Consider the following 26,188-nt stretch of genomic DNA (forward strand, 5'->3'; position numbering starts at 1 on the left):
AGATTCTGGTTTTTAGAGATTAAGACTATATATATATATGGACATCTCAAACCTACCTACAAACTCCTAAAGAAGTCTTAAAATTCCCTGCATCTACTCATTAAAGTCTCAAGATCGTTTAAAATTTAACTAAAAGATTTGAGATTGGATGCTTTAGGAATAGTGGATCAATTCTCAAGACCAAAGTTCTAGCACTCCAAATCACCCTAGGTGTTTAAAAGTAGCATTCTGTCAGATGGAACACAGCTTTTCTTGAATGTGTTTCTCCAGAGCTGTTCAGAAACACTTCAATTCACTGCCCATAATGGTGAGACTGGCATAATTTATGACCTGAAACACCAGCAAAATTATCTCATTCATCCCTCAGCTGGACCCAGCAGAAGCTGCAAGTCAAAGGCCACACCAACAGGAATTTGATACCAACTGACATTATACAGCCATTTTTTTCTAGGAAATTCTTCTTTTTATAAGTTTGATTAAAAAGATCCATCAGGAAGACACATCAACAGCTTTCTACCGACATGTATATAAGTAAAGCACATTATTAATACTAAAATATCATCTCTAAGCCAGCAGGAATCAGGCACAATAAAACATAAGGTATGCTCAAGTATACACAATCTTAATCTATGACAAGACACAGCTATATAGGGCTGCACTCTTGTAGACATAACAAAAGACATAGAAGAAGTCCATACTCTGTTTTATTCTTCTGGATAGATCCGTGTCTTTGGTTGAGGATTATATATCTTTATATATGTTTTCCATTAATATTAACAACCATTTTTGTAGCACTCGACATTTTACCTGTTCTGTCTACATCACTACATCAACATTTATTTATCTATCAGTGATATCATTCCATCAAGATTTAATAGCTATTTTCTACAGTTCAAGCATGTTAACACTTGCTTTCACCTATGGTACAGCTCATCCTTCTCCTTTTAAAATTCTAATGATGTATAAAACAAAGTACCCTTATACAGCATGACTCAGAAATGCATTATATTCCTTTCTTCAACTAATGGTAAAGGAAATGAGTACAAAACAAAGGCAGAAGAGTTCTCTATTCTCATGTATAGTTTTATACTGAAATCCTGAGTGTCAAATGAACATGGCTTTTAGGAAAGTGTCAGCAACTGTAAGAGTTACATAAGATAGAGATAGAAAAATATTTTGCAAAGAAAAATGACAGTCACTTGAGAAGATGATTTATACTTCAGTTTCAGTACGCCAACAGCCAACATGTGACCTGACATTTGCTAAAGAAATCAAATAGACATTCAGCAAGATTACAAAAGCAAAAGCATTAATTGTTCCATACAAGCAGTTCCTCTTTGTACTAGAGTAAGATCTAGAACACTATGAAAAAAAAAAGAAAAAAAGGTCACAGTAACAGGTCTTCCTGTGCATTTTGTTTTAACTTAATTTATGAAAGCCAAGTTATGTTGTTTATGCTGGCCCTTTTGCATCATGTGTCATATTCTTTATGGACAAGAAAGATTGGCAATTCACATTCCCTGTGTGTTTTAAGTTACTTTGCATGAGAATTTGACTGCTAAAGCAGTGCACAAGGAATGCATGGGTGTTGACATACACATTCCACACCTGACTGAATATGACAAAAAGGACAACAAATGCAAGGATGTCCAAATAAGGAAGATGAGCTGGTTGGTGAGGTGAACTGGCTTAGATTGTGAGCTCTGTTATATACTTCCTGTATGATCTGAAATGATTTCATGAGCCCCTGGGGCTCTGTTTTATCACTTTTTAAATTGAGATCATAATTCCCTTTCTCACACTGAAAGGCTTAATCATTAATAGGTTCAATTCAATGCTGGGCAGATAATCAATACAAATTTTATGCGTGACTGAAGAACCATTTAACCTCAGATCTTAAGTGGCATATAGCCTTGTGTCAGCCTCTTAGCAGCCACTGCATAAATATTATATATGCACATTACTGAGAGTATTTGAGGGACATGAGTTGTCAGCAGTACTGATATTGCATTCCTCAAGTTACAAATCTGCAGAAAAACAAACTTAAGAGAACATGTCCTTTAAATACAGAGCAAAACAAGAACTAGCACATTTATTTGTAATGGTTATACATGACAAAGAAAAGAGAAAGTGGTATAACTTGTGCACTGAATGTTCAAGTGCAATGATTTAAATGAATTCATGAAATGATTATCTTAAAGGCTCAGAAATCAACAGTGTCTGGGAGGATTTCATTTTGGTGTTGGGAGAAGCAGTGTTTTTACTGACTTCTCCCAAGAACACAGCTCATGAATGTGATCATCATTTACTTCTAGAAATACAGCTACAATTCAACACAGTAATGACTTTTAAGATGTATCTTGATACTTATAAAGATATATACTTACTCTGGCAATCAAACAGAAGAAAAAGTTCTTTTCAGAACACCTTTCCCTAGGACTATTTTTAAAGCTTATTGCCAGAATTTATCTATCATGAAGACCTCTACACCAGCAAGAAATTCTGCACTGTGATTGTCATAGATACCTTGTCATTTTCTTTGCATAGATGACCAATTTTCACTTCTTTCCTCTTCTAACTTCATTAGTTCATCTTGTAACTTGGCTCCCCCTAGGTCATTTCTCTTTTTCAAAAAGGAAAGGAGAAAAAAACTGTAAAACATTTCCACTATCATTATGAGGGAAGAAAGTGAGCAATGGACATACAGACACTAAATGCAGTTCTTCCAAAGAGTTCTGTTTACAAGGAGTTTGCTTCAGTATATAGGCAGTAACCCACTTTACACTTATTTTGAAAGCCCTGATCAAAGGTAAGAGGGGCATTAATGGTACTTTACAGTCAGGGAAACACTGACTTAAAATTACTGAGACTATTCAATTTAGTTGCTACTAACCTTGAAAGCTTCAAGTAAAAAAGTCTCCTCTACTTCCACAGCTAAACAATTTTAAAGTAGTTACCAGATATTTTTTTTTTTACTTTTACTCCTAAATATTGGAATTACATGCAGTCCTTTAAAATTAGTATGACTAGTGGTAGTAGAAAAGTTAACTGTGCTTTGACTAATCAATCAGGAAAAGATATCAATACATCAGGTCTAAATTATTCATAACATGTAGTAGTCAGCAGCTTAGTCTCTCTGCAGCCAGCGATACTAATAATTTTTTGGATAGTAAATGTGTATCATTAATACCTTTACAAATGGATGGTAATCAGACTTCAATATAGACACCACTGATTGCACACAGAAATATATACAGCATGGTGAAATAACAATCTTTGTTTTCTTGCCTTGTGATCATTTTAGGACCACGACATGACACTAGATAAATTATTCCAGGTCATCCCAAAGAAGTGATGTTCTCTGCCAGTTCATCAACCTACTCATTTATTCATTCTCACTCAATTCACTTATTACTGATTTCTATTTTCTCCAGCTAATTCTGCTGCTTTTTTGACGAAAGGTTACTCTTTTCCACAATGTCCTTAGCATTTGTATACATAGAACCCAGCAAATCTCCTTGACACACTAACTTTGTCCAATAAGAGTCACCAATGCTTACCCACGGTTCATTCCAACCCTTTTGTTTTTCTGAAAATATGAACTGTGTTAATGCTATGTTTCTATAAACTATTTGTCTTGTTTTGCATTATGTACCAAGCTAATTTTCTATTTTTTTCAACCTCTTTCATTATTGGTCTCTCATGCCACAATTTACCCTTATACCATTCCCACACTTTTCTTAGGTAAGATTTTTCTCTCTTTTACTGTTGTTTCCATAACTCACCTTAGAACTAAAACATTCAGGCTTATTTTTCTCAAAGTCTTAGCAATTCTTTATTTTTCTTTTGTGGTCAGAGATCAGCACCTCTTCTTCTACTTGTCCAGTGACATAATACTTTGTTCTCTATGTAACTTATTCTGAAATGTGCTAGTTCATCTTGCGCCATTCTGCACAGCTGAAAGAAGAAAAATGCATGTATATATTTTTCCTTAAAATAGAGCACAGGTACTATACAAAATGTACATGAAAATAATCCTTAGCTTCAGTCATAAATGTGGCAAATGGGATCCCACCAGCAGAAAACAGTCCAGACACAAGATGGGACAGAAATTCTGCTGGTAAAGAAACTCTTCAAACTTGACTGCCTTAAATTGTACGAAGAATATGTGCTGACACAGTACCATATTGAGATTTTATAGACATGTTTTTCAGACTATTCCATTATTACACTAGGCTACAATCCTGCAGATGTTTAGATATGACAAACTTCAGTCATACCAGTATTTGTATTATTGGGCCTTAAATTCCTTCTCCAGAGAGTTAAGGAGAAACCTCCTCACTCTTAGATTCATAATAGAAGAGTGGCAGTTGTTAGGTATTGCTCTTGTTGAAGCATGAGAATGTACTACAAGAAATATTAAACTTCTGTCTCTTTTCTGATAAAGCATTGTGCCCATGCTTCAAACCCTTCAAAGTCTTACTTAAATACGCAATTCAAATTAAACAGGTCTACATTTTGTTTTGAATTGGGCTATTATCAGACATCATTTGAAGGTCATTGGGATAAGCCATCCTTTTTAACAGATCTGAGCTTCTGAATTCCCTGCTGTGCACAAACTTAGACATTTCCTGGCTTTTTGTTTTTACTTTCTTGTTATGTGTTTAAATCCACATTTAAAAAACGTCTGGGGCAATTTATCAACTTGGTCACAGAGCTACTTCTACTAGTAGCTTATAAAAAGAAAAAAAAAGACCAAGGTGCTGAGGGGAAGGGGTTGTGCACAATCTGAAATACTGGTAATTTGACAGCTACGATATAAAAAACAGATTTTTCTTTTTCTTTTCTTTTCTTTTCTTTTCTTTTCTTTTCTTTTCTTTTCTTTTCTTTTCTTTTCTTTTCTTTTCTTTTCTTTTCTTTTCTTTTCTTTTCTTTTCTTTTCTTTTCTTTTCTTTTTTCTTTTTCTTTTTCTTTTTCTTTTCTTTACTTGCAAGGTTAATCCATGTTTTTTTACAAATTCCTGACGTATGCAACAAGATGTACAGCAAAGAGGAAGAATAAAATATCACGCATATTCAATATAACATGCAAATGAAACCTCATTGTGGCCATTTAATGTAGTGAATTAGCAAATGAAAGATGGCTGGTTTGTTCACGACACTCTGGACCAGCAATCCTACACTCAGAACAGGAATCCAGCAAAGCACAAACCTGAAGTACCAAACCACCACTGGATACCTGTAAGCATCGTGGAGAGTGCCGAGGCTTCAAAATAAACTTATTTCCTTGATCCTAATGAGATATTTCTTTTTAAAGTCTACTTTAGGAATATACGTATTTTAAAACAGAAGAGGAAAATTCTCTGGTTTGGGAGCATAACTAGTCCATTTCAACAGAAAGAAACATGTAGACATGCTAGCAGAACAACACTCAGCTCCTCCTATTTAGTTCATGGTTTTATTTATGTTATTTTTTACTAATAATGATAGCTATGCAATGCAGAATGGCAATAAGCCGTATAACTAACAGATACTGTACACCAAAGCAGTAAAGACAAAATTCACTGTGCAACACTAGAAGATGTTCACTTCAAGGAGAGAAAGCTTGCTATCCTTGTATTTGATTAAGCAAATGAACACAGCTCACAAGATGGACCAAAACCTTATTGCTATTTCTTTTCAACTCCTTAAAGTATAGATTGCAAGCATTTTTTTTGGAAGATTTGCCACCAAATGTTTCAATTTACATTATCTCTCAGCTGGTCTTTAGAAATCAGAAAACCACTGGCTCCACTTTCACTTGCATTATTTCCTTCACGTTGTAGAACAATAGTAGGCAGCAATTTAAGTAAGCCCTAAGTAGGCTATTGCACTTTCACAACTTCTACAGGTTCTTCCACCAGTACTGGTCAGACTACAGTCTTATCTTTTTCCCATATTCAAAGTTCCCTGTGCATGCTATCTGATTTCTGGACTGAAAATATTACATATTCTTAATTAGAAAATGCTGAGATCTGATACAAGTGTACAAAGAATTAGAAGTACATTTCTGAGTAGATCTCTTCAGGGAAATATTTTCTTTCAGAAATATGCTGACATAGCCTATAGCACCTAGATTTCAATAATCTAATAAAGCACATGAAATTTCCAGTCACATTTATATTGACAGCATTCCCATAGAAAAACTCTCACTTCAAATAATGAAAAGAAGTTCCTGAACTTACCCAAATAATAGCACTCAAGTAAAACAATCACAATACTTGATCCCGTTCCACAGGAACTAAAGTATCAGTTCACTGAGACATACTATTAAAACCTAATCACAATAGGAAGTACATATCAGTATTATGAATTATAAAGATGCTACTCCTACTATCAAGACCAGACTGGAGTTTACTTCCTCTAAAATTTTTTAGTAATACTTGTAATATTTAGGTAGGATTCTGAACAAAAAGTTGCTTACATTCAAAATGGTCCTCGAACCAAAACCTACTAAAAACAAACCCTACTAAAACGCAGCAGACAATGCTCAAGTGGGATCTCCATGATATGGCATCACTGGTCTCATTTTAGGAAAGTGCTGATCTAGACTGCCAGACTTGCTAGAGCTTTTGCTCTAGTCCAGGCTGGTAATTCTTAAGTTCTTAGGATTTTTAACTGAGGAGACTGTGCTGTCAAGTTGTGGCAAAAAGATAGGCAATATGCCTATCAAAATGGCTAGGCTGTAATAATTTACAGTCAAACGCTGCAATAGAATACAAGCAAGAAGACCATCACTGCAGATGGGGAAGTGCTAGAACTGAAGTCCAGTTAATTCAGATCCTGAAAGTGCCTCTACAATTCCCTGTGGAGCACATTCCACAGCAGAAATTGTTAGCCATTGATAGCTCCTAGTTCTAAGATTCGTATCTCACTGAAATTTTGCATGGAAAAGGCTTTGGCAATAAAAATAAAGTGCAGAGACATCATCAAGAGCACCTTGTAAAAAGAACTGTGAAACCTGTAATGGCACATGTGTCCTGTTACAGAAATGTGGCCCCATACACTGGAACCACACCACCACCAGGAGGGTGTCCTTGTGACCAGCCTGAGTACAGCCAGAAGTACCTTGTGGCTTTGGAGTGACAGCACCAGAGCACCATCCCTTGTGGGATCTCTGGCTTTGCTGGGGGGACCACTAGGCCTTCACTGAGAGCTATGTGAAGCAAACTTACTGCTCCTTTATGCCAAACATGGCAAATGCCTGTCAGAGGTACTGATATGAATGGTTCTCCATGCATTGGTCATGAAAACCAAGCCAAAAAGAACACAGCTCGTGAGTTTGCTAAGAATTTGCTCCTGTGGTGAATCAGTAAATGCAGTAGTTGTATCTGATACTGCTTTGATGCTTTTTTTTTTTTTTTTTTTTTTTTTTTTTTTGTCATTAACAAAGAATATGTGTAACTTCTTGAGCGAAACCCCTGTTCTGGAATGTGTTGAACAAATATTTTATAAAAGAGGAAAAGTTCGGCTTAGAGTAATTTTGCTGTCAAGCGATTTCTTAGAACTCAGAGCCAAAACAGGTAACAGCCCTAAGGAAGTGCTGTACTGCTTAAAAGAGCTTAAGAGTCACACTGCACACTTTGCACTGGGGCTTGAGGACAAGGATGGAAGCAGAGTTTTGCCAGTCAAATAAAGATTTCCCACATGTTTGTCAACGCAATTTCCTTCATCAAAACCCGATAAAGGAGCAGTTAAAGAAATGCATACTTAATGAGGCTGCATGCTAATGAGGTTACTTCTATATTACAGAGTTGGGATTAGCCAGTTAATTTTTCAAACTATCTAACTTGGAAAATAGCGTTTGGCAAAGTCTCCTGACATCTGCCACAACTTTATTTAGCCTCCTGCATTCCCTGGAGGTACTGCATATGAGCTGCTCTGCAGTACGCACTAGAGCAACTGCAGACAGAAGGGAATGTAGACAGACATGCAAAGTGTTTAAAATAGGAAACACAGGCTCTGTGCTGGGGGCTAGCATAACAGGTGTATATATATTGGGAGCTTATATTAATGAGGCTTCTGTTACACATGCACAGGGCTGCCGGCAGCCCTTTCAGAAGTAGCTGGGTATTTTGGTAAAAGTCAGACAGAGTAACCTCGTAGTAACCTCCAGTCTGGCTCACAGCCACTAGGGAGGCTTCTGAAGGACTGTCCCTTGGTGGTGCATTGATTAGATTTCTTCCCATAATACATCCAGTGTTTCTGCTCAGCAAACCTTACTGACAATTGAATCAAGAATAAAGAGTGAGGGGGGGAATAAAAGCTGATCTCCACGTGAAAGTGGGCCATAAAATTAACAAGGTTCTCAACATCAAATAATTCTATCTGCTTTCTTGTGGTCAGAAAATCAGTCTGTAAAATAAAAAAGCAAGCACTGAAGGAAGAAAAACAAACTGAAAAAAATCAGAATTCATGCAACGTCAAAGTCAAGTACTTAAACATACAAAACACAAGAAATCTAAAAGCTTAACTTCTCCTAGTGACATTTAAATATTTCCTTACCCACATACTGCACATGCATCACTTCTGTATACCAGTTATGCTGTAAAATGTACATCTTCAACAGTCTTTCATGGTGCTGTGGAAATGCTAATATAAACATTTCTTAATTTCTGTGTCTTGCAGCATCAACAGTGCACAGAGAAAGCACCTTCGTCAAAACAAACAAAAAGGCCACACATGCTTGAATAAAATGTGCATGATTAACCGGGACATAGCAAGTCTGCAGCAGAGTTCTTTCTCTTCTAAGAATATTGGTTCATATAGACAGTAGGGCATGATATTTCTTCCCACCTAGAACTCTCTAATTAAGCTGCTGGATGCAAGAAGTACACAGTCGTCTGTGCTGACTTACTTCAGTGAAAGCGCTGAGCCTGTCCGGCAGGACACGTTTTGAATTCACAATACTTTAATTACCACTGTAAACAGACTTTCATAGAAACTTTTCAAGTGAATGAGATTGTGAATGCAACGATTCAGCACAAAAGTTTCTCAGACCTGCCGGATTCTTTAATAACATTTTAATCAATGCTTTTTGCAGCATGCTAATCTGACTCCTGAGAGAGCTGATAGTGTCTGTACAAAAGGTTAGGCTGGTAGAAAATCAGGAACCCGAGACTTTTGTTTGTGGTTTACTAATAATTTTTACTAGAATGATCCCTAATTGTTAAAAAAGAAACTAAGCCCCAAATCATCATCTGTGGAAAGACAATGGTCATGCTGAGCACTGTAAATAAGCTGCCCATTCATTTAAGAAGGGAACACCACTTTCTATCACCAGTGAATCATCTAAGCTGCAAATAACAACTCTCACCTACTTGGTAATTCATAGAAGAAAAACTATGATCTTTCTAATGTTAACACAATCCAGTACAAAGCATTAAGGTAGGCAGGATGAATAGGACTATTCATGACTTCAACTATCCCCAATGCATGATGAACGATAAAGCAAGAAAATGGCATATTTTACAGTATCTAGAGAAAGACAGGAACATAGTAAATGGGATTGCTTCAATAGGAAATAAAAATACACAAATAATTCATTTATATATTCTCTAATAGCAAATGCTCTCAGAATGATCCAAAAATTGTATGCATAGATAGGAAGACTGGTGTAGCAGACATCCTAATTTCTGAAGTTTTATAGCCATATTGGGATACCAGACTAGATGTAAATTCCATCCATTGAAGCTACAAACATTACCACAACTGGGTCCTGATGAACAGAAACAGAAGAAAAGTGCTTCGATACATGGAAAAGAGTTGTCTAGCATCAAGGGGAAACAATGGTAACGACCTGCAAATACTGGCATTTGTTTGGGGTTTTCTACCTGAGTTTTTTAAAATTAATGAGTTTCATAAAGTAATGCCAAGAAGAAAATAATCACATAAGTACTACCTAATTAAAAAGACATCACCATAGGAAGCCTAACACAGCTGGTGCTAAATTATTAGCAAGCCTTTTTACTTTTTTTGTTTAAAAAACTGATCTGATCATCTTTGACCCTTTGACATTAACTACGGGAAAGGAATGAAAGCTGACCATTCACCTGGCACTAGCTTACATTCCTAGCCACTGTTGATCTGTAGAGACCTGCTGAGTGTCCAGGCACCATGCAAGTGAACTGCTTGGAAAACTCTTGCTAAAACTTGCAACCTATATTCAAGAGGAGAAGATTTTTACTTAACATTAAAAAATAAAAAAATTAAAAAATAAATTAATCAATTACAAAAGAAATCCAAGCATGTTTAAGAAAGAGGATCAGATTTTTTCATGGAGCTTTCAGAGCTTCAATTGTGTAGCGAATATATTCTGCACAGACAGGACTTAAAATATTCAAATACAACTTGAGTTTTGAGTGCCATTGCTTTCCCATATTCAACATCTTCTCAAAAAAGGCTCAGAAAAAAATCAGACACTTGAATGACACTCCACTGTGCAAGTCTGTCCTAAACCCCTCAGGCAAACAAAGCATAGAATTGCATGAGGAATAAAAACATTTATTAATAACATACTCTACTAAGAGGCCTACTAGGTCTTTTGTTTATGCCACAGATATTTAGGTCTGAACTAAGAACGTATATGAATTTATCTGACACACAAAAGTGCAGTAACTTTAAAAAGCATAAAGAGCATGTGTAAAAATTAGCTATTATTGCAAATTTCTGAAGAAGGCATTCTTGTACAGAGACTGAAGAGTTTTGCAGAGACTCCACAGAGTTTTTCATCCTTTCTGCCCCCTTAACATTCTGGGCAAAAAACTCCAGGCTGTTCTCTTGCTTTGGACAGAATAATAATCAACAGTCCTTCTCAAATTACTTGAAAGCTAATAGATGTCAGCTGAGAGACTCAAAACTAGAATTATTTACCTGTTTAGTTACTGGATGCACTCTTGAGCGCTCTGTACATAATTTCTGTTATTGCAGAATGGGCATATTCTAGCCAGCATTTGTCCTCTGAAATTTCCATGTGCACCAATGTGCCCCAAGTATACTAGAAAGGACACAGCAAGACCCCCTCACCTCTACGTTTCTCAACATGGAATACAGCTTCTGACATTCTGTTAATGAGAAAGTAGTCCATGGGATGTACATGTGGATAACTTACCCCCAAGCACTTTGGGTACTATGCAGACAAAATGCCTGCCTTTCTTCTTTCAGCGCCTGCCTTCAAGCCATACCGGTGGCTTACACACAGTAATTTGATGTACTAGGATTCAACTAAAAATAGATGGCAACGAAGTTCTGCCAAAAGAGGTGTCTGCTCTGGCTCATTCCGCCAGCAAATGGTGTTTGCAAAAACTATGCAAGGAACCTCACATGGCTGCTTTCCAGATGTCAACATAGCAGACACATCTCAAGGAAGCAGAACATGCTTGCTGTCATTAAAATTAAACATGTAATGGGAAGGGACCTAAGGGAACAAGTCCAGTTCCTTGCTGCCACAAACAAGCACAAAACGTAAGCCCTTGTTATTGCTACTTCAAAAAAAAAACAAAAAAAAAAGTACAATTTATGCACATTTGTACAATATGTACAATTACCTACATCTGCATGATGCCCATATGATCGGCTTTCTGAAAGAGTCTACTAGACATAGGAAGCTGTCCTGAGAAGAAAATGGGAAGAAGCAATTTTCAAAACAATTATCCTAAAAGAAAGTAAAGCATCTGTATGCATCTTCCACCCTACAAGCCACAACACTACCCAAGAAAGCCCAGCATACACTATATTTTTAGAGTGATCTTCAATCAGGTGTGGCAATTTCTTTGCCCCTCCTCACTTAGTCTATAATTGTGTTCCTTACATGGCAACTAGTCTTGCTCGAAGTGCTTACTCCATTATATAATTCCAGATTGTTCCAGCAGCTTTGAGATCTTACTGTACAAGTATGGGTGAAGAAGAAAGGAAAAATAATTCTATAGAAGTAGTTTCATATGCTTTTGCACTATTGTATACGCCGTTTTCAGAGGTGTTTGGCACTAAGGGTGCAAGGTATTAAAATGATTGATTGATTGCTTTTTAAAAATAGCAGTACTGTTCTGATACTAGGATTAACTATTATCATTAAGATACGGCAGAATTTTAAACAGCTTTGAATCTGCACCCTACTGTGAATGTAAAGCACCCTTCCCATTCCCCCTTGCCCACATTCTACGCACAAAAAGGAGTTTTTCATAAAGGAAGCAAATGCCACTAACTGCACTGCTTGCTCAGTTAGCACCCCATCCATAGGACCACGACAACAATTCCACAGTATCCCTTCAATTCCTGTAGTACACTTTCAGTTTGCTTTCAGCAAACTTGAAGCCTCCCTTCCTCCCTTTTTTTTCTGAACAATATTGGTTGCTCTATGGGAGAAGCTTAATTATAGTGATTTCAAAGGTTCTTATTTTTAAACATCCTATATACTGTAGATCAAATCTCTGTCATTGAAGGGGTTGTGAATAATACTCAGAATAAATAGCATAAATTGGTGGCCTAGTGCAATGCGAGCAGGTTCTGATTCAGAGCTGGGTTAGCAACTGCAGCTACAGGGAGATCCTGCCAGCAGCACGTTTATGCCAATAGAAAAGAACAGTTGATGGCATCTACCCAAGGTCAGCTCCTCAAATTCGGGAGCTGGTCTTCTTCCAGACACTGCAAAGTCACTTGTTTAAATGCAGCCAGTCGGCAACAATTAAGCATCTAAATAAAATATGCAGAGTTTGTGCTCCCTTTGAAATCTCCTCCATGCCATGCTGTTTATTTTCTATTTCTCACAGTCTTCATTATCCAACAATCAGGCTACAAAATGGCGGTCAGAGTGAGGCAGACATTTTGTAACTGTCTCATTAAAAGCTAACGGAACAATGGAAATGCACTGAATGAAAAGAAGCAATTTGAGGAGCCGAATGGAGCACATAACATTACAGCTGCTGAGCTTTTAAGCAAATCCTTTATCTAACTTTGCATAAAAGTTGAAACAAAGCCATACTGAGACACAATCTGACCATATTTAACCCCCCATGTGAGTAAAATGTAGCCCGGCATGGCCCTTTTTTGACTTAAGTACAGCTCTTCACCTATTGGAGCAAAGGCTCATCTGTCCCCCTATCTACTATGCACCACATGGAGTCAAGACCACCCACTGATGGTGACTCAGTCACTATAATCCTAACCACATTCTTCCCTTGAAAGTCCAGAAACTAGTGTTTTCTATTACAACTCCAGGAACTTTACAATGTTCAGCACAGCATTTAAAGCACTTTCACCAAAAGCAGTTAAAAAGTGGGATCTTTCTCTATCTCTGCAGATACCTTTTCACTTCAATGTACAATAAGCTAGGAGCAGCAAAAGCAGGAAAAAAAGTAATACTATGGCTAATAAAAGCAAAAAAAAATCCAAGTTTCAATAGGCACTCAGCATTCCTTTCCAAACTGTATGCCTATTACATTGTTCCTAGAATTATTAACAACTGATGCATCCTAAGAGGCAGATGTGCAGATCTTTAGGAAAAAACTTCAAAGCACACCCTTCTTAAAGAGGAACCTGCCAAATTTTAGGTTTCAAGATTCAGGCATTCTTACACTGTTCCCTCTGCAAAAGAAACAAACAAAAAAAACCCCTAAACCAAGCCAAAATAAAAAAGTTCCCACAATAACTTTAAAAATATATAAATTGCTACAAAAGTCCTATTTATTTCCATGGAAATGACAACGGATACAAAGAACACATAACACTGACAGAGAAAATTACCAGCTACAAAACTGTTTTTCAACATAGTCACAGATGAGCTGATCTGGACACTCTTCATTTCATGATCTGACAGCTGTGCGCGGATGTCTGGAACATGGCTTGTCTTCCACGTTGCTGTCACCAGCGCTGAAAGGCACCACCCGCTGCCTCACTGCGCTCACATCCACTGTTTGGTCTCCATAAATGTTAAGCAAGCATCAGTGAATATCAATGGATGGCCATTTTTTTTTCTGCATGGAGGAATTTAACAACACAGCTTTGCTTTATATGCACTTCCATGTCAGACATCAGACATCATTTTTCAGACTGCCCCTCTGCTGCCATCTGCCACATGGTAACAAAATTTAATGGGACAGTGGTAGGATCGCTCAACCTCTGCTGCCATATCATCAACATCTGCCTCTGCTGTCGTGGGCCAACATAATAAAAGACGAGGCATTACTTTCAGAGCAGCCTTCATTAAAAATTGTGTTTTTGTCATCCCCCTATAAATCAAATATGGCTGAGGGGATTTTGCTTACATTTTTTTACTTATATAAAATCAGCTAAGAGACTGGGCTAATGTTATGTTTGAAAACAAAGATACAGTTAAAAAAAACCCAAACCACTCTGGAATTACAAAATTAAAAAACAATCATTAATTTGACTTTGAGGTATTTGTAGTGGATGAAAAAAAGAAAAATCAACCAAACAGGTAAGACTTAATTTCACAGACGTTACCATGGGCATACTGACATCAGAAGAAGCAAGCCTAAAGCAACACATCTCTCTTTCTGCTTTTCTTACCAATGCTTGCACTCCAGCATGATACCATTACTTCGATTCAAAAGACCAAGCGGTAAAATAGGCAAAGAGAGAGGACAGAGGAATGGGAAGAAGTGGCTGGCTCTCAAGCGCTGAAAGTTTGCTCACCAGGCCTAGGTGCAGGGGGCAGAGGGAACCAGCTGCCTGGATAACTAGCCTAGAGGCTTACTTCAAAACTTTGTATCTTTGTGGTAAATGAGAGGAAGCTGGTGTGCCTGGTTGTACAGAAGGAAAAGAAAATGACTCAGCTCCAGTCAGAGGGTCAAACATTCTCAGAAAAGGATAAAATTTAGCCTACAGTTTACCTACCACAGTAACAGATCAACCATAACACTGTTTCTCTCTGTGCCTTTACTCTAGAGAGATTTCCAGCCTACACACTGAACCTCTGGAGAGATACAGCAAGTGAAAGGAGATTTGTTTGGGCTGGCTGGACCTGCAGTGTATGTAAGAGGACAGAAGGAGACCTATTACCGCAGCCTGCCCCCTCTGCTCAGCCAGAGCCATTCCGGCTAGGCATATGTGCAATGCTGTTAACATGTGGTGGAGGTCCCACTGCAAATGCTGCTGCAGTCCAGAGAGAGATGCATCTGAAGAGACCAGCTGCTTGCAGCCTCCTCGGTACGCCAGTGAAGGCTGAATCTTACAGCACAATATAGCCTTCCGTGTTTTATGGGAGATGTTATTTCCCTGAGACATTTACTTTGCAGTGTCCTGTATCTCTGTGGCGGGGCCAGCAATCTGCCGCACTGCTGTGACAACAGGTGGGACAGCTCCTTCAAAGCACGAATAGACCTGCCAAAATAGGGATGCCTGCCAAGCTTAGTACATACACACTACGTTCAAAGGTTACGAACCGTCTCTAAAACCACTGATTCAAAAGCTACATGGGTTATAGTTGTGCTTTGCTTTCATTACAAAATTCTCCAATCATGGAAAGAATTCTGAGTTTTACTACAAACTCCGAAAACAGGCCAAAGTTGAAGAAGACGTTCCCTAAGGGTTGTAATCCTTCAGAGGATCTGAGGTAGAAGAAAAGAAGCTCTGAGTTAATGCAGGGTTTCACACTTTTAGTGTGGGTAACTCGTGGTTTCACAAGTTTTCCTTGCAAAGGCAGGTGAAGTTCAGTGGTTTCTCTGATATTTTACCAAGAGTGTCTGGGTTCATTTGAACTTGAAACTTAAAGCAGAATCCAGTAGCTGCAATCTTAAACATGGTAAGACAAAGATTAAGAAAATAAACATCTGCATGAGCTCCTGGGAAATGAATACAATAGTTTTACCTGCTGAGACTCAGGAAACTAAAAGTTTCCACACACTGCTTTCACTTAGGGAAAACATTAGGGAGGTACGATGGAGGCATGCTTGCATGACGTTTTTTACTTATCAAAGTAGGGAAACTGAGAATAGACTACACAGTGCTTGTTAACTTTCCTTCTCACTACTTTTCTTGCAACTGTTCATGTATTTCTGGAAGTTAAGCAGTGCTGTCCCCACAGGAAAATCTGCTGTATTACATCCTCTCCACCCCCCCTTCTCCCCCCCACCCTAAGGCTACCAACACCTACTTTCAACAAACAGGAGAAAATGAAAGAGAAGTTGGTGCTAGCCCTTAAAGTTAGCCCTAAACAGTTAAAAAGGCCAAAGAGTCACACTGAAGCAATATTTCTCTTAAAACAGCACTTTTCACCTGTCTTCTCTATATCTGCAAGCTTTCAGAGCTGATAAAACGAATGACTTGGAGTCACTTCCAGTACCTCCATGAGGTTAATCATAGTAGCTCATGACACTGTGAATCTCTGTGATACTCTGTGACAGCTTGCTGATGCTGAACTTTAAGTAGCCTCAGTCTTGTGGTTGTGCAATAAAAGCCAGAACATAAGCCAGAGAGCCAACAGTGTGGAAGAATACCATTCACATGGTCACCAGTGGTCTACAGCCATATAACACATCAACTTTGTTTTGCCACGTTAGAGTAGGAAAAATCATATCCTGTAGGGTGTTTGCAATATAAAAATTAATAAAACAACAGGCAAAAATTTGAAGAAGGGTTCAGAAATCATACTGAAAGCAGGTAATGGGTTAAAAAGATAAAGGATCTTAATTATAAAATATTGTATTTCTTTAATACGTTTTAAAAAGTACTGTAAATGTTTTTAGCAGTGAAAAACACTAATACTGTTTAAACTTGATTCTACTGTTATATCCCTACAGAAAGAAAAAAATTAACTTTTGTCAGCATTGGTTTTTGGTCTTCTTTTGTGAACTATTTCTTTATCATTCTTGAATACTGGAAATTATATATGCTGATTCTAGAAACACGTCGCCCAGAATGCTCCTTGTTCTCCAGTTATCCTTCAACACAGCAAAGTTGTAAGAAAATCAACTATTTATAACAAAGTTTTTCAAACAGATCTCTTCAGGAGTCACTACTCCATTCTCACTCATGCTATAGTTGCTGCCTATTTAACTGAGTGAGGCTTTGGAGAAGGGCGGGAAAGTATTTTGCAGACAATCATGAAATATAATGTCTGGTCTTTTTCGGATGCTGTTTTGCATCCATATTTGATATATCTGTTTCCTAGTGGAGGAACTTAGTAGTTACACAGATGAGAGAAACGGATACTGTGGTGAGTATACAAGTGCTGTATTTTTTTACTGTGAAGCTGGATAATATTAAGCTGTAAAAAAAAATCATCTCTAATAAAATGAACTATAACAAGAAGAAACTCCAGAATACTTTCTTGTTCATGTAAAAAGCAGTGGATTTACCATTACAACCAATGTTTCCCTTTATCACTTTCTCTTCATCATTTATGTAAAACCAGTTGCTGTGACAGCTTAAACAATTGTTTTAATAATGCAGTGTCCCCCTATATTTTAAATACTGCAGGCTCCTGAGAAAAATCTACTCATCAACTCCTAAGACACAAAATGCAGTAAAAAAGGGAAGTCAACAAAAAAAAACAAAACAACACAAGACATGAGATACCTGTACAGTGAACACATTTTGCATGGAAGTGGTGTTTCTGGTCCACAACTGCAAACACAAGCTTACTGCTTATTATAAGCTTTACTACACTTCCTACTACTCCCCATGGTGCACCAATCAAAACCAATCAAAATTGTGCCTGTTAACTTTGCTACAACACACATAACTCAATGCACAATGCAGGGGCTGTGATGATATAGTTTTAAATGCTAAGATCTCCGTACAAGGCATCAGTTAAATTCAGGTGTGAGGTAATGATGAAAGGTTCATGAAGTGTTGAGAGAGTTGTTTCTGTACATCTGAGCAAGCAGATGTAGACTTCAAACCAGTCTACACAGATGAGGTAAAGGAGATGTGTCTTTGCAGGAAGAGATTTTCATAAGATCAGAAACAGTCCTAAAGATTACTCGCAGTTGTAGAGACAAGAAAGAATATAGGTCTGTGAAGAAAAAAAAAACAACTGGTGGGAAATTATGAGAAGGAAATTGTGAACACCTCGGTTCATTGGAGTGAAATGCTAACTGTATAAATTCTGTCTGCATGTTCTTCAGATATGGACTTCTGTGTGCTTTGTGCTGGCCTGGAGAGACAGCTTCGTATTCTACAAGGTTACACAGCTCACTAACAGTTAATAGAGAACGTATAAAAGAGAACAACTACACATTGTCAAGGGAGATGAAATTAAATATCCCAGCAGACATTCCTATTCATATGACATTCTGGCCAACAGGCTTCTTCGTACACTGAAGTGATAACAACACAGTTTTCTTATTAATGTTAGTTCAGTGGGAATTCAACTCAATAAATATTTCAAATTAGCAATTTCTTTCAGCAATTTTGGGATGGCAGCATAACATCTGTATCTGTCTCTCTGTAAAGCAACAACAGATAGCTTAAACTTCAACTTTGCCTCCCTGCAACATTAGGCATTGCATTACTAATGCAGAGCTAGGTTATCATTCTCCTTCTAACCTTAATGAGTTTTAAGTTATCTGAGTGGGGTTCAAACTAACAAGAATGGGTAGCAGCAGCAGCATAGCATGGTGCGTGCAAGGGACTGTACTATCTGCCTTAGGAACTGATCCCTCACACTGCTAACATGCAGACAGCTTCTGGGACCCAGACTGGCTAGCTAGACTTTGGTTTGGTTAAGTTTTGCTAAGACACATTTTTGGCACAGACTTCAACCTAGTTCTTACTTGTGCGACAGTGAATCCACTGAAAAACTGTGCTTGGACTACCAGAATGATTTGATTAGTGGCACAGCATGACTGGATTAGCAGCTGATACACTGTGTTAACTCAAGTTTCGAGTCTCTCGCCACTTCTCTATTGCATTACCCATTTAAATGTCAGTAGCACTTGTTCTTCAAATCAGGCTCCTGAAACCAATGGACTGGCTGATTCAAGTGAAAAGCACTACTCAACAAAATTAGAGGGCTTTGTGGGTGACTGAAGTTGAGTTACCAGTAACAGTCAAGTTGGGCCTCCAGTTAACTATCTCTTCAGTGCAGACAGATCCTTATTGTACAGATTGTACAGATGCAGATTCAGAGTACATAAGATTTTTAATATTCCTTTTTTTCCCCCCATAAAGTACTTACTTTCTTAACTACACTGATGAATGCGTAATTAACACCATGTTTCTAAGTTTACAGAGCAGATTGGGTTTTAAAGATATTTTGAAGCCTACACACTGCATAATCTATTCCATACACAATTTTAACTTTTCAAAGGTTCCTTCTGATACGTCAGATGTTTCTGAGTAGGAATCACGTACAAATTACTTGGGTTAGAATTGCTACTCTCATGAGTTTTATGTTCAAATTTTCAGTTTCTTCTTTCTTTGCAATAGTGAAAGAGTTAATGTCACATCTAAATGGGAGTTTGCCCTTAATAAGAAAGCATTAAAGCAAGCCAAGAATAATAATCTAAATGAAGGCCATTCTTTTGCCTTTTGTCAATATTTTCATAGCGACAAACAGATCAAACACATGATATTTTTTAAGGCTTGTATTTTTTCCCTCTTTGTAAATCATAAATGCTTTGGTATATTTAATTTCAAAATGAGCTCCCTGGAGATTAGGCTAACATGATGGATTAAAAAACCTTCAGAAACTATTACATTTTAGATGGAAAAATACACAAAATGTTCATTTGCTGCTTCCCCCAGCTCATTTGCTGGCTGTTTCTCTTTCTCCTACACCTAAAAGAACCAAGCTGTCTGCATTAATCAGAAAAGTTTCATAGTCTTGCTCTCAGACTTCAAAATGCTTTTGCACTTTTTTTCTAATTAAATTAAAGATTTAAGACTATATTCAGAGGAAAGTACTCAAGAGCCCAAATATTTTCTGTGCTACACTGATTTGGCATATTCATGCGGGAAGAGGTAGAAAACTCACTCCTGCACTATGAATTCAGGCCTTGAAAAGCACAGGGAATGCTCGCATCTTGTGACAGTCTGCACAAGTACTACTTGAAATGCTTTTGAAGATCCAAGAGCTTGTTACTCATAAATTTTCACTTGTTTTAAACAGCCTTTCTTAACAAAGATAGAAGACACTTCTCACTGAGCTGCATTTGTAAGACTTGACTAACTTATCCATGCAAAAGCATAAGGACAACAGCTCACTGTCCAGGCATGGAAAATATTCATCTTGCTTGTCAGAGGGGATTTATTTGGTGGACTTGAAAGTCCTTTCTCCTGTCCTTCTGTCCTTATCATTGCACACCACTGGATGGCTCCTGAATAATCAGTATAGCTCTTAACAAAAGGGAGCTGGGAAAGGCTTTTTCCCCCACGAGGTAAGTTCCCTGGAAAAGGCTTTTGTATAAACTGTGAACTCCGGTCCAATTGCAGATGGAAGTGAAGGAAGTGGTGGCAATGAGACAGCCCAAAGTCTGCCTGGACAGAGTGACTACCAAAGCCTCAATCCAGACAGGGAACCTGGGTGGGACCACCTCCTCTTTCATGCAACAGAGAACAATTTTAAAAATAGAAGCAAAAGTGATAGGACAAGCTTCTTTTTGAAGAGTCATCCAGCTGGCCTTGAGCAGCAGCGATGCTTACTAGCATGAGACAAGCTCATACAGAAGAGCCAATGAGGAGGCCTTGTGATCACCCCTTTCCTGTGTGATGTGAGCACATCCAGCACCGAGTCAAAGTCAAAGTGTGTCCTCTGGAAACTGCTGCAGTGGTAAGGACAGAGACAAACCACTGGCAAATGGCATCCAAGGTTTTAATGGATTTCTCAGAGAAACAAAAGTCTCAGAGAAACAAAAGCTTCAAAAGTTTATGAATTTCAGCTTTAGCAAGGACACAGTTTTGAGTACTTACCATAAATGTAAAACAATTGAAGTGTTTTGTTGTTTTGGTTTTTTTTGCTGTGTTTATTTTGGAACTGGCTATTTTTAAGGTCACAGTCCTTGCTAAGGGAGGAAACTGTATCTCTAGGGTATTGGGAATTAAACAGAGGAAAGAAAAAGGCACAGAGAAAGTAGCTGCCTTTACACAGAGAGCTCAAATGTTTTGTTTCCTTCCTTGTTCGGTCTGTAGTAAAACAAAAAAAAGAACTTTACAGTAAACACTGAATCATGCATTTAAAAAAAAATTCTGATTTTGACAAGATTTCTTTTTTAACTTTTTCCCTCCTGGAATCCCTTCTGATAAACTGCAGCATAAAGGGACACTATCACTTCTCGACTAATTTCTATCACTTCAAAGGTTAGGCTTACCACTCTCCACTGTGGTGACTTCTGTAATGGGTCAAGCCAATTATCTCATGTAGTGTCCTACTTCGGAGATATGAATAAGGAGGTAAAGAAGGTAGCAAATGTTTCCACAGTCTTGGAAAAGCCAGTCGAGATAGAAATCAGCTACTGCAGAGGGCATGAATTGCACTGACACCACGCTTCTGTGCGAGGAATCAAAGGAAACTGCTGCTGAAGGGATGGTGCAAGAGAGGAATGGACTGAGCAAAGAGAGAGACTTTGAAGACAACCAAGCTAACTACATGGTAGTTAAGTGCAGAACTTTACACCTATCAGCTCTGCCCGTGCTTTAGGAGGTCACAACAGATGTTACCACAACAAAACTACACTGCATACTTGACAAAAAGAATTCTAGTATTAGGAGTTAAACTCTGGAGTGTTAGGTGTTAAGTAATGCAAAGCAGGATCAATGCCAGCAGTGATATGAAAATAAGCTTCATAACTTAATTGCTCATTTGCAAAATACCAATGTTATTTATTTAAGCTACTATGACCTTTTTTCTGATGCACTAGTAATGTAACGTTCATGTGTGGCTGTCAGAAGAGCATCATGATAGAATACTAATACCTTAGATCAGGAGCTGCCCAATTTATTTTGCTGCAGTGGTACCCTTACAGAAATAGAGCTACAGCTCTACCACTGTGCTACAGAGTAGTACTCAATGTGCTACTACAGCTGTGCCTCACTGAGACAGGGATTACAGATGTTTCCAATTCTAACCCAGGCTCTGTATTTGCATTGGATGCACTTCTCAAATGTCTTTTTCTCACATGTGAACCACAAGAAATACACCAATATTTTGGAAATCCCTCTTCTTAGCTAGCGTCTGTTCTTCAGCTTGCATCCCAAATTATGGTATGTCAGGTACACTCTTCCAATTGCCAAGAAGCATCATTTTAAGGTTCATAAGATGCTTTCCGTGACTCTACTTAGACAGATAAAGCACGTACAGGCAAGGAACTCCACGTGCACAGCAATTCAGAGGATACAAAATGTCCACTAGAGTGAGGTAGAGAACATTGTGACTAAAACAAAATCAGAAGGCTAGGAATTGCAGGAAGAAACTCTCATGCCTTAACAATGGTACAATGCTAGACATAATCTGTTCTTTACTGCTTTTACAAAGAAGTCAGTAATAAGAGACGCAATCATTAATCATTAATCAGAAGTCTCTACTTGCTATTTTGGCCCAGTGCGGGTAAAGAACACCAATGAAGTGTAGTAGTTATCAAAACAGGAGATGAAGAGAAATTCTGGAAAAGGGTGAGGTGAGTAGATACTTGCATAAGAGTTCTGCACAGAGGAAAAGTAAGGAAGGATTTATCCAAATGTTTCTTAAATAGAGCTATTTTGCTTAAAGACCTGGGCTCTCTAACTCACACTCAAGCATCTTCTACCTGCCTATACTCAATTTATCTTTAGGTGATATCTACATGTTCATATGCAAAATACATACTTGCACCCGACCTTCCAGGGACATAAAAGTGGCACAGCTTTTTCTCTTAATCACCCGTATATATTATGTAATATACTTCAATGTAAGTATGTAAAAATACAGATCAGAACTAGTGTAAAGGGAAAAAAGTTTGACCTCTCCATCCCTTTTAAACACATTAGAAGGCTTTAATATAGTCAAGCTACACTGTTAGCTGTATTAACACAATCAAACCTTCCCTGAGGTGTAAAGGAACTGTGCATGCTAGAATGAGAGACCAGTACACTTAAGAACTAATAGTATTAAAAACCATATGGTTACCACATTAAAAATTAAGCCTTTAAGAGTTCAGGAAGGAGATCAAAAGCCTGTAAAGCATATTTAGATAGTGAATACATAACTATTAGATTTCTGTTGTGGAACCAGCTTTATTTAAAATTTGCTGTATAGCAGCCAATACATAGTTCTGAATGCAATGAGAATCTCCTAAAGCAGATGAAGTTATTCAGTAGAGTTTGACTATAAGACTATTCTTCCTGACATGCAGAGGAATGTAGGCTTACCAAAAAAGATGTAACAGAAACATCAAATAATTAATTCTGAAAGAATGTGGAAAGATACAAAGAGCATTGTGTGTCATTTGACCAAAACCAGAACACAATGCTGAAGTGCTGTGAAGTTTTCTAGAAGTTTAGGATGTGGCAGGATGTTCTAATTAAGTATAACTGTACTGAGCAGTGATGAGGCTGCATCTTGAATAACGCGTTTAGCTTTGGGCCACTCGCTATTAGAAAGACGTTGAAGCCCTGGTGTATGACCAGAGAAGGACAACAAAGCTGGCGAAGTCTGGAGCAGAAGCCTTACGAGAAGCACCTCAGGGAACTGGGATTGCTCAGCTGGAGAAGAGGAGGCTCAGGGAAGACCTTATTACTCTCTACAACTACCTGAAAGATTGTAGTAAAGTGGGAGTTGGCCTCTTCTCCCATGTGACTAGTGATAGGACAAGAGGTAACAGCTGTAAGTTGTGTCTGAGGAGGTTCAGGTTGGATATTAGGAAAAATTTCTCAAAAAGTGGTGAGGTATTGGAACAGGCTGCCCAGGGAGGTAGGAGTCACCATCCCTGGAGGTTTTCAAGGAAAGGGCAGATGTCGCATTGAGTGACATGGTTTATGGTGACGGGTTGACAGTTGGACCGCATGATGCTAGTGGTGACTTCAACCTTAATGATTCTATGATTCTACACTATCTTTCAGGAATGTGCTGGTTTTTATTCTCCAGTTTTCTGGCAGCATGAACACTGCACAAAATGTAAATGGCTTGTGTTTTTAGCAATGTTTCTTAAAAGTATACTTTAACTATGAAGGAACAGAAAAAAGATCTGCTCATGTGAAGGACCATGCTCTCAACTCTTAGCGGACTTCAGAGACTGACTTACCAAAATGATTCTGTTTGGAGTCATGGTACTTCTCAGTCTCTCTTATTAGCTCTGAATCATATCTGGAAAGACTACCAATAGGCAGATTCTGGTTTGCATCTTATCAGTGAACCTAAAAGAAAGAAAATAATTTTGTTCAGAATCACTTTTATTCTCCATGTCTCCAGAAACCTAATGTAAAACTTAAGTAGTGATATATTTGCAAATTCCACTGAGGTGTTAAAGATAACATCCCAACTCATAATTGATTTCATACAAGATGGAAGGCAATTTTAAGATAAGGTCTAATCTACAAGAGCTTTTTAACCATAACATTTAGAGCTCAGGTTATATTCAGGCATAAGTCAGAATCTCACTTATTTTTCTCTTGTAAGATGTTTTTCCAGTGATATGCTGATTTAAAAAAAAAAAAAAAAAAATATATATATATATATATATATATATATAAATATTCACTACTTAAAAACCTGGAAAAACGTCAATTCCTGAATTCTAGACTCTCACTATAACTATTTCAAACACTCTCCCTTGTGGAAGAAGGTACTCAAGAACAGCATAGCTCATGCACTTTTACGCTAACAAGAGGACTGTAAGAAAAGCAAAAATCTGTAGTTTTTTGTGTGATTCGGGTGAGCATGCAGCACAACAGGCTAAGGCATCAAAATACTTATGCTATACAGTCTTGGCACATTAAATGTCCAGTCCACTATTTAATAAAATCTGTATGAGTGAAGAATCTGAGTGAAAAATCTGTATGTGTTGATAACCAAATCATGAATCCTCTTCTCTCCAAAACACATTAGACTTCATATAAAGAATAAAATATTCTGATGATCTCTGCAACAAGTATGCAATTTAAACATTCTGGCTTTCATAAACTGTTTTCTTACTGCTAGAAGATTCAGGTACAAGTATCTGAAGTAAAGAAATTCTGTTGCATTCCATGCAATAAATCAGCTGGTGGGAAAAAATCACCTACCTTCTACACTATGTCTTGTTAACTAAGGATAATCACAGAATCACAGAATCACAGAATCACCTGGGTTGGAAGGGACCTCAAGGATCATGTAGTTCCAACCCCCCTGCATAGCAGGGCCACCAAACATCCACATTATCCACATAATCTGAAACTCCCTTTCAGAACTGTTCAGAGGTTGTATCATAACTGCCCAGCACATTTAATAATACATCACTGAGTTGCAAAATCCAATTGTAGAGACAAAAATGTTTGCTATTTATGTAATTACTTCAAACATCCAAGCAAAAATAAACCTGCCCCTATTAGAAAGTTGTTGTGAAGGTAATTTCAGTTTCAGGAAACTGGAACTACACTTGATAAGTAAGGACACACTACAATAATGGTGTTTTCCATCATCTTCAGGTCTGTAAAGGTGCTGGGAAAAACAAACAAAAAATCTTGCTTCAAGGAATAACCCAGTGCCAATATCTACAATGAAAAAAATCTAACAATCTACGAATTAATTTATGTTCAAATATGGTATCCTCCTTTTTCTGAACTCTCACTTTATACTTCTTCAGAATGTTATACAGAAATGCATTTTCTCATTCTTCCTTTGTGAGAGCTGTTAAAAAAAAACAAAAAAACAAACAAGGCTGCTGGCAGAAGTGGAATGGACACCAACAGTGAAAAAGATGTAAATGTCATTGATAAAACATCTTCTAATTAAGAAGCAAAGCACACCCATGATGGAATCTGATTTGCTTTTTATTACTTTTAAAACTTCACAACTTTCAAATTTCAAATAATAACATGATTATTCTTCTGCTAGGGAAACACAGCTTTTTAACATATCATCAGTGAGGTTGCTGTGTTATTCATATATTCTACATTCTTTCAATCTTTCCTAAGGTCTTTCCTTACGGACATTAAAGGTACGGCTCATTAAAAAAAATCAGGTGGGACTCACTGTCTTAAAGGAAAAAGTTTAAATTACACTACACCAGCAAAATGCA

The 26,188-nt window shown here is 37.7% G+C and overlaps 1 long non-coding RNA gene across 7 annotated transcripts in view; it reads right to left on the bottom strand.

Moving 5' to 3' along the window:
• The window catches only part of LOC128084443 (uncharacterized), a 119,494-nt gene that overhangs the window by 16,757 nt on the left and 76,549 nt on the right, over nt 1-26,188 (bottom strand). For all 7 annotated transcript variants that reach the window (XR_008208545.1, XR_008208544.1, XR_008208548.1 and 4 more), the window contains 3 exons: nt 24,215-24,326; nt 3,786-3,957; nt 2,527-2,623 (listed from right to left, as the gene is read on the bottom strand). This is a non-coding gene — a long non-coding RNA (uncharacterized LOC128084443). The remainder of the gene's footprint in view (nt 1-2,526; nt 2,624-3,785; nt 3,958-24,214; nt 24,327-26,188) is intronic.

This window comes from Tympanuchus pallidicinctus, unplaced genomic scaffold (genome assembly GCF_026119805.1).
Source record: "Tympanuchus pallidicinctus isolate F22 unplaced genomic scaffold, pur_lepc_1.0 scaffold27, whole genome shotgun sequence".
Classification (NCBI taxonomy): domain Eukaryota; kingdom Metazoa; phylum Chordata; class Aves; order Galliformes; family Phasianidae; genus Tympanuchus; species Tympanuchus pallidicinctus.